Source organism: Argiope bruennichi, chromosome 6 (assembly GCF_947563725.1).
Source record: "Argiope bruennichi chromosome 6, qqArgBrue1.1, whole genome shotgun sequence".
NCBI classification, from domain to species: Eukaryota; Metazoa; Arthropoda; class Arachnida; order Araneae; family Araneidae; genus Argiope; species Argiope bruennichi.
This window is the reverse complement of record NC_079156.1, coordinates 137777640-137791216: the sequence shown is the minus strand read 5'-3', so window position 1 is coordinate 137791216 and position 13577 is coordinate 137777640.

The window sequence follows — 13577 nt, the reverse complement described above, 5'->3', positions numbered from 1 at the left end:
GTTCTAGTTGAACAATTTCACCAGTAGCGCTATTTCTTACAAGTTGACGAACAGAGAAGAAACTAATGTTCGAGAAGAATTCACCTTCTTTTTATCCAAGGAAAAATGGTAATAGACAAGCGCTGTAACGCAAATTATGTTTCTCATTTTCAATATATGCAAATAAATGCCATTTGTGTTACAGCGCCATCTATTATGAATTTTTGTGCTAATTTTTTTTCTAAATTAATAAATGTAAAGCGCATCATCGGAATAACCTGTCAAATTTTATCTTATTTGGACCAATAGAACGCATTTTAGAGATTTCTTAAGTGGGTAACTTTTTTCTTGCTAACTCTGTATATATATATATATATATATATATATATATATATATATATATATATATATAATTTTCAGTAATAGTTAACTTTTTTTTTAATTTGAGCTTTTGTCAACGTGATAGCATCTAATGAATTTTTTTTCGCAGGCGCGTTATGTGATCGTGCAGGTTAAATTTTATTTTTATTTCGTGTGAATTAAATTGTTGGAAAATATTTTTGAAAAATTGATGAAAAATATAAACTTAATTATGTGTTGAAAAACTTTCATTGTTGAAAATATGATTTCTTAAATTTTTAAATTATGTGAAAATTTACTTTTTTGCAATACTTTCGGAAGTTTAGCAAAATTCAGCTTAATTTTTAATGAATTAAAATTCTATGAAAATTGCTCTAAGGTTCACATTTCCTTTATCCTTTAAAGTGAACTCCCCCCCGGGGGGAACACCTCGAAAAGGGGATGAGATGCTTCCGGTATGGTGGTTGGATCTCGCCACCCTGGTGGGTACATAAATAGGTGGGGAATCTGGCTCCTGCCATCGATGATGGGACGTACTTCCATCGAGAGGGGTTGAATCGTGGCCGGTAATGGCCCTTAGGACTCAACCACAGTTCCAGCCAGTGTTGCTGTTGAGGCAGTCCGGTCATTCAGTTTTCTTTATGCGTGTGCGTTCGGGCGGGTCGGAGAGTCAGTGATATGACTTATCCTTTAAAGTGCATATGTGCCAATTTTAGTAGCTAACTAAATCAAACAGTTTAGCTTATAGAGCGCCACCACACACAAAAACACATTCCTTTTTATTAGTGAAAAAAAATGATAATGATAAAAAAAAAAATTTAAATGAAATTATTTACATTTTCTGTAAAGGCAGCTTCTCAAAAACGAATAAATTAAAGCTTTATAAAATCGGATGCGTACCAATGATCGATTTACAAGCATTGCCCTTCAGTAGAGGACATTTCATAACTAGCGAGTTCAATATCAACATCTGTTTTCTAGCAATATTTTATGAATCTTTCTGTCCATACTTTCCAAGCTGCCCGCAAGAAATGCCGATAAAGATTCCTCGAGCCTTTAATATAATTTTAAAATAAAAAGAAAAAGAAAAAAAGGTCTTCATTTTTTCCCCCATTTCCGAAACGCCAAAAAGTCCATTTTCTTAAGTGTCTAATTTTGACTGCAGTTATTAGCTTATCTTACACAAAATGTTTATACTCATTTTCTGGGAACGGACTTAAGATTCATAAAAAAAATAATCTCGGAGCAGCGTTATTCCGGTAGCAGGTAAATTGCGTTGTTAAACTTATAATGCCGGTAGCGCATTTCTTGCAAGCTTCGCGTGCTTTTAGTTATAAAAATATGTGTTAGTACTTTTTCTCTCGTGCGAAAATTTTTAGGTCGCATTTATGGCTTCTTATCTTTTAACGCTTTCGAATTCTTTTTGATTTTTTGTTTATTTTTTTAATGAATGAATAATTCTTTTTTATGTACTTTTTCTTGCTTTGGTTTCTTGGAAAGACCGAGCAGTTATTGGCCACAGACATGTCAAAATATAACCCCGTCAGAATCAGTATAGAAATAAATAACTGACTAGGTACTTCAGTGGGTAAAATCTTAAAAGCGTTTTCAGTATCATTTAACTAGATTGGCTTCTCGTTTTGAAGCTACAAAAGTCAATCCCTTTCGTCGTTTTGTGCACAGAGAGAATCCACTTTTCAGATTCAGACACCATGCTAGAACGTTCACGGCTATTTTCTGTCAACTATTTTCCACATTTCTGCACTTTAAGAGGATGTTTGATCCCAATAGCACAGGCTCAGGTCATTGCACTTATTGAATTTTCGGAGAAATCTGAAATTCTCGTTTTCAAATAATAAAAAATAATTTAAAAAAAATTTCTTAGTTGAAGAATCACGAGTTCATATCTACTTTCATATAAACTTTCTGTTGTTAAATGTCTTCGAATTTGTTTAAAAACATGGCATTCTTATGTAAATACGACCTACTTAGATTTTAACAGAAAAATATGAGAAATGCTCTTTTGAATCCCTCTGATGTCAGCTCATCCACTTCTAGTGAACATTTTGAAATCTTTAATGTCTTGAGGCATATTTTAGGCATTTATTAGCATCCCATAAACAGCTTCCACTTTTTTGACCAACATAATTTTCACACCCTGAAGACGATTTGTGATCCTACTTGGGTTAAGTATAGAAACACGAGCGAGAGTGACGCGAATAGCAGATTTCGTCCTAGTCCATAGACAGTAGCTTATTATTGCGGTATTTATAAATATTTTAAAAAAATGTGAATGCAACAAATCTGTCTAGGTTGTTACTCCATTGTGAATATGTTGATATTAGGTAACAGAACTCCTCAATAGGAAATTAGGCAAGGAAAAAGTTTCTGCGTAAATGCACTTTTTTATTTCTTTTTCGAAATTTACAAAAAGAACATTTCATAACCATTTAAAAATTTTAGATTTGATGGAATCTCCATATTTAAAAACACGTTGTTATTAGTGTATGAAAAAAGAAAAATGTGTCTAAACGTCAAAACTAAACGATCCTATTTTATTGTGAAAAACAATTATTTCTATAAATATTCTAGATTTCTAAGAATGAATATTTTAATGTGCAAGTTTTTTTTTCTTTATTTAATGTTCTACTAGAATAGTAAATATTCTGGTTTGTGTTTTCAAAATATTACCATTCTATAAAAAAAAAAAAATTCTATTTCTGAAAATGCATATTTTTACTTCTTATCTTTTTATAATATTTTTAATTTCTGACTTTCATTCGTTTTTTATGAAAAAAGTGAATGTCAAAGTAAAACCGTCAATCATGATAATCTAATAGAAATAAATTTTAAACATAATGCGTTATATTTTAAAATTTGCTTTTTATGAACAGATTGCTTCTTCATTTGTTTGTATTATTGCTTGACCAACGATTCAAAAATATTGTTTCCTTTTTTTATTGGAATTATAAAAAAGGGTCCTATTTTAATTTTATTCTTACTATTTTCTACTTTTGAATATATTTAATAATAATATGAATGATATGTCATTAATATACTTTATGCTTCATGGTTATAAATATGACGAAATCATAAAATGAATATTGAACACATTCATTTCTGGATAACACCACTTCGGTGGAAATATTTTTCTCACCAAGTGAATAGATGGATTCCATTCGTCTAGTAAGTGAAAAATCGACTGCACATTGCATCCATACGAACATAACACCTGAAAACTGAAACGAAAAATTTTAGGAAAAATAAATAGTTTGGTATATCAGATTCTACGTAGAGTGATCAATCCATCAGGGGCCTTCCCAAAACTGAAAATAAGTCGCTGCTCAAATTGCAAACTGTATTTTGCAGGATTCGTTTTGTGAAATATAATTTTCAGCATCTCATTCTACATATTTTTTTCTAATAAGCACAAGTTTTGTTATTTAAATGCATTCTTTTAATTCACTCGTTGCTCGACAACTTTTTGTCATTTGAGTGGTTCATTGATTGGATGCCTGCAGCATTCCTGAGAGGATACTGTATTTAAAAAAGGCGCTTCCATTTGAATGCAAATATGGATATTTACATCAGGTCAAATTATTATTGCAACACGAATGTATAAATGTAGAAAATGAAGCACTGAAACGTAGTACTGTGATCTATATTTAAAAATATTTTAGATTATTTATATAAATGAGAGAAAATACCATACTAAAATAAATTTGATGTCACTGAGAATTATTCTTTTTAATTTTAAAATTGTTAAAAAAAAAAAGTGTTTTTGTTTTTTGTTTTTTTTCAGATTACGCTCCAAAACTATTGGGTGGGAAAAAATAATATTTTTTAATTCATTTTAAATGAATTGAAAAACGAATCAAAATGTTGATAAGCCTTTTCTTAGTGGATTTACTTCAAGAATAAGTAATGACTTCCAGTTTTGGTAACTCTCATCTCCGATAGTCTACCCTGTAGGCCGTTTTGAACAATTCTTGCCTCATACATATCGCATAACTGAGTGGTAAGGTCTCGTTTACAGAACCGGAAGATTTCAGAATCGAGGCCCGATTCCACCGAAGAACCGTCATGTAAGCAGGTCTGGTGCACGTTAAATCAAGTCGGGGCCAATCGTTCTCCCGATTGGCCCCGACTGGTGTGGTGTGGAAGTTTGATGTGGTGTGGAAGTTTGATGAGGGAAGTGCCATTTCAGATGTCGTCCTCGTCATCTGACAGCGGTTCAAAATGACGAGGTCCGTCCCAAAGTAGCTCTAGTGTTGCTTTAAAAATGGGGCGTTTATATAACCAAACTAAACAAAGTCGCATTACTGAAGTCACAGATAGTATTTAGCCAACATACCTTATCTAGTTAAAATGTGTTGAGGTATTTTCAGCGGTTGAAGACGTTTAAGTAAGCTCAACTGCGAACAATTTAGAATTCGAGAACGCGTAGGTGAAGGAGTCTATTTTGAAAAGTTAGGAAGAGTGAACGCTGTTATTTCGTCGCAACCTGCTCTCCGTATTACAACCTTCTGTCTGCAAATACACTCGTCTGCGTGGTCGTCCGCCTTTCTGTACTAGAAGCATCGTGATACAATGAAATACTTTCAGATTATAAATTCAAAAAATAATTTAACGCTGTGAAAAACGTTCTTTTTTCCGCTGTTTTAGGTAATTTAAAATATATATATATATATATATTTCTCAAGATGAGAAATACGGGTTGCATAGGATGAATGCCATGAAAGAAATTCTTCCTTTTGATTCATTTTTCTTTATGCTTGAGGATGAGGACGGATACCTATCATTATATTCAATTTTGGATGGAACTGCCGTTTGCTATTTTTGTTTCATAAGAGAGCAAATGAGAATCTAACAAATTAATTCATTTATTAATAGCTGATACCATTTAAGCATTTTTGAGCTGGATTAGAGAACATGGTGCGGCGTAACGAAATGACTTAAAAGAACAAATCACTTGTTTTAGCATCAAATCGAAAAAATTATATAAAGACTTATAGAATAGGAAATCATTCATTGCTATTTCCAATTTTTTCAAGCCATTTCCGCCATTTTGTCGAAATGTGCCCATTTCATACTTAATCAATAACTTACCTTATGTTAATACTCATTCCATAAATCTGAATAACTCAATTTAAATGAAGTTACATTTCATTTTTGTTTAGAAAATTTAAAACACGCGCTTCAAAAATTGATTTCTAGTATATTTATGGAATTTTTATTAAAAATCTTTATAATATTTTTATTAAAATTCTTGTGAGGATATTAAATGTTAAAATCTCTAAAACGAGCTTTGCAAGAAAAATTTTCAAAACATGGTACATGTTTGTTATTTTCATTTATTTTTGGTGCGTGTCTTCTCACAAATAAGCTGAATTCCTTTTTATTGTCCCTTTTCATAACGATAAAATAATATTCAATGTGCGTCTTACTAAAATAAAGAAATCCAAGCCTCCGTCGTCATTTTTAATAATATTTAGTCAATTGCAGACAACATTGTTTATTGATCCCTTACATTAGTCAAATTTCAGCTGCTGGCAAAAATATTGTCAGAAACGAAAGTGACTGAAATTGGCTCAGTGAGCTCACGTTTTTCCTCGCTATTTTTGACTATTTAAAGGTTTAAAAAGTATTTTTTATGTTTATCTCTTATAAAACATAGCTCATGTGATATTTAAGCTACTGAAACGGTGTGTGAAGATGAAAATTATCACACACTTAAACCATTTACCGTTGTTAAACATTTATTTTTTATAAATACCCAATACAATATTTTTGTCCATAACAATGGATATCACAGTTTGAAAGAAATAGAGTCATTATTTTCGCACAAAAATATGTAGTGTTATTGCTGCTAGAATTCTTACGCTATAAAGTACGCTCGTTTAACCTCTCACTTATAATGTGTCTAACTTAAAGTCTATTGGAAATCAGTGACTAACATGAACCTCTTTTGTTTCTGGATAATCCGAGTAAGCCTCCTCAAAAGATTTATTCATTTGTCTCTTAAACCTCTGGAAAAGAATTTCGCTGCCTCACACTATTCTGTCGTCCTTTATGTGATATTACTAATGTTTAAAGAATATGAATCCGGAACCCCAAGATACCAATGGTCTTCGAAAAGAGAGAAAAATACTCTCCTCCCCACCACTCTCACCAGAAACACCATTTAAAAAGACATTTTAGCATTTCATTGGCCCTTAAACTAAATGCTAAATCCTTGCTCGCGCGCTTGTGTGTGTATAGTGTGTGTTTATTTTATTAATTAATGCCCTCATATTCAAATAAATTAAGTTCCAATCAATCAAGCGTTGCTTGTAGGAAGGCAGACTTTTCCAAATTATCTACGATATAATCATTCTAGAATATTTGACCATATAAATTTTAGATATAAAGGACATTCAAATCCCTAAATCGAAACGTCCATAGTGTGATAACGTTTGAGTCTTGATAGCATTGGGTGTTGTATTCTGTGCTTAACGACCTTTACATATGTAATTTGCTGGGAAAATGTTAGTCGTATTTTCTTAAAAAAACTATTACTTTGAAATATGTTAAAGCATTAATAATAAAAATATTATTAATACTTTGTTATTTAATGTTAGTCATATCATCTTAAAAAAAACTATTACTTTGAAATATGTTAAAGCATTAATAATAAAAATATTATTGATACTTTAATATTTAGATCGCTGAAAAATCTAGTATTTGTATTTACCTACGAGAGCTATTAGAATATTTATATTAATTATTTTCAATTCTGCTATTGACTTGAGAATGGTTATTTAAAAACTTTACTCGTACGAAATTGCGTTTCAAACTGATGTTGGTAAATTTATTAAAATTAAAGCAAAGAATTGATTCGAAATAAAACTGGTATTGCTGAAAAGCTAAATTTTGATGCGGAGTTTATTGAAAAAAAAGAGCATTAATAATTGGATTCGTATTAAATTAAAATTTTGAAAAACTTTCTCTTAGTGAATTCGTGTCACGGAAGTACTTGCCATATTTGGTTTAACATTTTGAACAATTTATGCATGACGGATGGCATTAACAGCCAGCTCAATCAACGATGGGTATATTTCGGCTTGAGCTTTTAAACATGCATCTACGCAGAGACTCCGAGGGGCGATCGAAGAGGTCTCCATGTATCCACTCCATCTCTACCTCGCCCACAGCCATCAACAAAAGCAGCGGGCAGTGCTTCTGGCGTAATAAATGAGAGCGGATATTTTGTCACTGGCATTCCTTTTTCTTGAGCGAACTCTTTTATTCTGATAAATTAGGTCGCGCCGTAATAAATGGAATAACTCCCACTACCGCAATTATGGTTTCCTCTGGACACGCGAAAGAAGAGAAAAATGGTCTCTGCCGGATGAATTTTATTGACTTGCTGGCAGCAACGAGGAGTTTAAATTAAATTCTGTTCCATTTTTCATAAGGTGTCGGGCTGTTTACAGTTTGCAGATTTTTGAAAATCGATTTCTTTATGCATTTGCCGTTGGCATTTTATCAGTTGAAGTTCGGAGGAAAGGTTGTCACGTACACATGTTCCGTACTAATGAATTCCAAAAGAAAGAAATAAAATTAAGAGATTCCAACCTCTACCCCTCAATATCTCAGTATTGTAATGTTTTAAGCTCGATTTGCTTGCATTCATGATATCTTTTAAATGCAAACATGCATAGTGCACAATACATGTTTAAATGCAAGCAGACGTTCTGATGATATTAATTGCAAAGTTATGCAACCAATATCATAACAATGCTAATAGGCAAATGCAGAAACTAAAGCAATGAAAAATATTATAATGAAATGTATTTAATAATGCTTTTAAACATTTATTAAATTTGAAAAAAAAAATACTAAGGGAAAAAAATGGTTTTGCTGTGTGTGTGTGTGTGCGTGCGTGCTATAATATGCTACAAAGTTATTATCTTCTAAAGGTTTTGAGAGTAAAAGTTAATAAGTCGATTCATTTTTAATTAAAACTCTAACAAAAATTTTGTATCATTTTTTCTTAGTATTCATATCAAGTAGTATCAAATTAGTACACAAATATGTCGGGGAGGGGGGAGTTTTTACTTCAGGCCTATTGCAAGGATTCTGCTGGTATTCAAACATTTCCTCGCTAAATAAATTCCGTGCCTTGATTGCTTATGTATATGCTTAAGAGGTGGCAACGGAAAACTGACATGAGTAGACTGGCATCAGAATTTCAGTTCTTGAGCCTTCAAATGGAAAACTTATGTAAATAATGGAATCATTTTTAGACAAAGCCTTACTAGGTTGCAATTAGAGAAGAAATATTAAAATTGAAATATCATTAAGTAAATATTTTAACGAAATACTAGGAGTCTTTACGCAGTTTCAGAGTAAGTAGCAAAATATTTTATGGAATTCTTAGAGAGATTTATTTGGTTACAATTTACTAAAATAATTTTATTATAAAATAATATGGACTTAATAATGTGGACTAAATAATATGGACTTAAGATTGGGGTTTCTGTTTTTATGCATGATTACGAAAATTTCTCAGATTGCCTCACACACAGTTTTCCGAATTGGAATACCCCAGAAAACAGTCACAATGACTAGAGTAAACCTTATAAATTGGAACGTATCAAGGAAAAAAATAATGAATACTATTACAGCAAGTGTTCCCAAAATTGAACCAATTACAAATAACAATCTTTTTTAAAAAAAAAAAGGTTTTAAACTGTATTTCCTGAAACATAAGTTGCATTGCTTTCAAGATCACTCCATTACAAAAAAAAATTTAAGCTTCTTTTTTTATTAAAATTACTTTATTATCGCTATACATTTAAAAAATTATGTGTTTCGAATCTTTACCTCTATGCCTGTTAGTTCATAGACCTGTTCCCAATGAACTCTTGATGGAAATTACCAACGCTAACATTAATCGAAAACACTCATCAGTTCCTCAAGAGGAAAGCAAAACTGAAGCTTCCTCGCAACTATCCTATATTAGTGATTCAAGAGAAATATAACTTGGCATCTTTCAGGCAACCTATATGAAGAACGAACTATGAAACACGAAGGTTTGCGCTTCACTTTTTCTGAACAATTGCATATAAATTAAGTAAAAATCATAAGATAGCATTGCAGAAAATGGGACATCTATTTTAGCTGTGAATTACGACATGAATGACGCAAAACAAGGCTATTTAGTAGGCTATGTAGGCTATTTAGTAGGCTACAAAGTAATCTATAGATAGCAATTGTTCATTAAGAAAAGATGCTTCAACATTTGATTTACTTATTATTATTATTATTTAAAAAGAATCCTCTGAAATTAAAGCATGCAGGTACTTGAGACCGGGGTCATTTTTGAATATATTAAAAGTTCGGCGCATTTTATTAGTCTTTCCTTGATAACTTGTGGACGTATAGTAACAGAAAAAAATAATTCTTACATCATTTCAAAATTTAGTGATAACCATTTTATTTCCATACAAGATTTTTCTTATTATAATAAATTTTTAAAAAGATATGTAAAATTTTTCTCGATATATAGAAATTTTTTGTTATATGGAAATTCGATTCAAGGTGGATCCAACGTATCATGTTTTTATAGAAACATAATTTACATTAGACGTATCCTAATAATAATAACGGAGACGACTATTATTGAGTAAAAAAAGAAAATGATATTAAATTCATTTTACAAAGTATAAGAACTAGTAACCCTTAAACTTTTTGCATCTGGAAAAACATTTAAACATTGAGTCATTCTTCTCATGCAAGGATAAAACCTTTTTCACTAGTTTAAGATCTGAAGAAAAGGATTGATTTAATTCCTCTAAAAGAATATTCAATTTTTCACAGTGTTGTGATTCCTTTTATCCGTCGAAGTTTACCAAGAATGTCAAATGACTCCGTCCGACTCAAATCCGACTCCACTTACGAGTACTTATGTTTAAAGTTGTAATGCGAAAAGGAAATTATATTTGAAAAAATATAGGCCCTAAGTATTGTTGTCCCATTGTTGTCCTTGACCATACTAATAGTAGATGTAGCTGACTCCGCATCTAAAATGTCACAGAACATTTAACCCGTTTGCACTCGGATGGTGCCTCTCACTCACCATTCAAGACGGTGCATCATGTTGAAGCTTTAATTTTTTATTTTTGAATTTTGATTGTTAAACCTAGAGAGGGATAAGAAGATTTAGATTCATTTTTCAGGAAAATTCAAATTTAAAACAATTATATATATTTATTTTTTGGAGCAATAAACAAGTCTCTGTATTAAGTGAATAATAATGCATAGAATTACCTTTTCGAGCGCAAAGTGTTAACATGCCAGAGCAAATGTCCACACTGATCTGATGAACTAATTAATAAATATAAATCACTCTTAAGATATCTGAAATACTATTTTCTTCTGTCTTAAGTAAAATGTCGCTTAGGAAATAACTCAGCATACCTCAAGAAGGAAAAATTTAATTTAATAAATAATTAAATTAATAATTTTATTTATTAATTTTATAAATAATTAAATTTAAGAAGGAAAAATTTAATTTAATCCAATAATGAATGTGGGAATTTTTGCTCATAAATTACGAAAAAATTAAAATCACATATCTGCTTAAAATATGGAAAAAATTCAACTTTTTCGCTGCTGATGTGAAGATATCAATTTTTTTTCTTTTTATTGTAAAATTTTAAAAATTGGGATAGGTGGTGTTGTTTGGGAAGCGACGAAATTTTAAATGTAATTCGTTTAACTATTGTCTCAACTGTTTCTTAATTATTTTGTGCTTATCTTAATGAATAAGCTGTTAATCGACTGTTATTCCGTTGATTTATTATAGCTATGACTTGAATAGATTTTTTACATTAACAAGAAGAATCAAAACAAAATAAATGAAAAATTAATTACGAAAATTTGGGTTTTCTCGCATCTGGATATATTTAAAGATCTCACGCTAAATTTAGAGAAGAAAAAGTTTCCCCTTTTGAAAAAATCTAGAAGTCTTAAAAATAAATGACATATTTTAACCCGATATTTCGATACAGAAGTGACTATTAATTGAATTAAAAATTGTAGACCTTTAGAAAATGCATTGCGGTTAATTTTAATTCCTGCGACCATAGTTTTCATAACAGATATTAAAGGGTAGCTATCCATTTTTTTATTATTATTTTTCTATTTTTAGTTATTGCAATAATCACTTAATTTGCATTTTTAAGTAATTAATCAGGTTTTAAGGCATCTGGTGGATAATTTTAAGTGTATAAAATTATTTTATTTTTTAGTTATAGTATTTTCTTTCTTTAACATGATGCCATCTGTATAAATTTGCCGCTTGACCAGAGCAAGATTCCAAAATACCTAGGGCACGGTCACACGGCTCTGAAAGCTATTAAATTTAATCTTCACTGTAGTTAAAATATAATTTAATTCTAAGAAACCAGTTTATTTCAAATGGTACATGATAAATGGCAAACCTAAATCTCGTGAACCTCATTTCTCTCAAAATCGCTCTCCGACTTATGTAAATAAAACTTTTTGAACTGTCAGTGAACAGACCCGTCCAATACATTCAGTTAATTGTCCCAACTATTTGCCAAGATTTGAATCTTTATTTGGCTTTAAACAGTAGGCTCAAAGACAATTTTCATCGTCATCACAGCCAACAGTTTTATTGGATCTTTTTCCTTTTTCTTTTTTAAGTCCCAAATGTCCCACTTTTATTTCCAAAATAAGAAAGTTCTTATTCTTGAAATTTTTATGCGACTACTTTTGTTTCATGATTATAAAGCTCTCTTGTGAAATTTATTGACCATGACTTAGTATGACGGACGGATGCTAATTCTTCTCTGTTTGCAAAGAACTGTTTTAGAGTTGCACCTCTAAAAGGGGATGTATGCCTTTGTTACTGCTTTTCCTAAGTCCTGGTCTTGAAATGTCTTTCATCGCCAGATGTTGGAATGTATGTGTCCTTTTTGTTACCAAACTGTGACCAAAAGTAGATGCTATTTCTAGGGAAATAGGTGATAGTGCAACTAGTGTCGAAAATCTAAACTTGGGGTAGTAGTTTAAATTCACTTGGAGTTGATCTATCAGGCACAAAGGATGGTATAATATTTGTTCTTGATTTCTCTTCGTAACTTTTCCTTTTTCGAGCATTGATTTTTTTTACAGTAATTCTAACTAATTCAAAACCATTGCTTTCTCTGAAATTGGCCATTTTTTGTATATTTCAATTACAACCACATTATACGTGTTTGAATAGGTGGTTTTTATTTAATTATCTTTTTATTATTCTGAGCCATTTTTAAACTGAAAAATATAATAATACAAAGAATAAAATCTAAAAATAGCAGACTAACAAAATATTATTACGAAAGAGGTAATTTTACACATTGCGTAAATCTACCCTACGTGCCATTTGTATACCTCAGCATATAAGCTTTATTCATAAGGAAAATGAACAAGGAAATGGGTTAAAACTACTACTACGACTGAAAGTTTATTTATTTATTTGAAAAACAGCACCTCATTTTTAAAAAATTCTTTTATCTAGTTTCAATGCGCATTCGGAGTCTTTCATGGTTTCACCTGGATGGGGCATGAACAGCGAACTGTTGCACTCCAATAATGTCGGAGTCTGGTAGAGTTAGTACAAAGGAACAATCTGAAAAAATTATAAACAGCAAATTGTAATATTCTAATAGCGTAAGAATAGTATAACTAGTATAATAATTTTTACCCATAAGTAAAGGTACAAATTTGTTTTAAAAAATCAGCAAAAATTGTTAATTCGCGGTCCACTGACTTTAAACTGAACACTAAAAGGAATATCGAGACGCTGCTCTTGCAATGACATGTGGCATTAGTTAATCATGACCTTATACCAAACTTGCCTCTGTATCCTCTACGATTATTTCACCATTGACGTTGAGTTGCTATTGCTTCGCATTCCTTCATTCCATACTTCATACTGACCTAACTGGATAAGTAACTTTGGAGGAGAAAATTATTAGAGCAAATAATAATTCTAGACCAAAAATCATGTCAGGGAAAGGCATTTTCATTCAAAATATATGCGAACTCCAATCTCTCATATATATTTCAAGGATTAAACTGCAGTAAAGCTGTTATATATTCCTCCAGCTTGCCGGGCCCCCATGATGGAAAGCTTTTTTCCCAGCTGAAATCCTAACCCATCCTTCTACGAGATTTAGACTCAGATT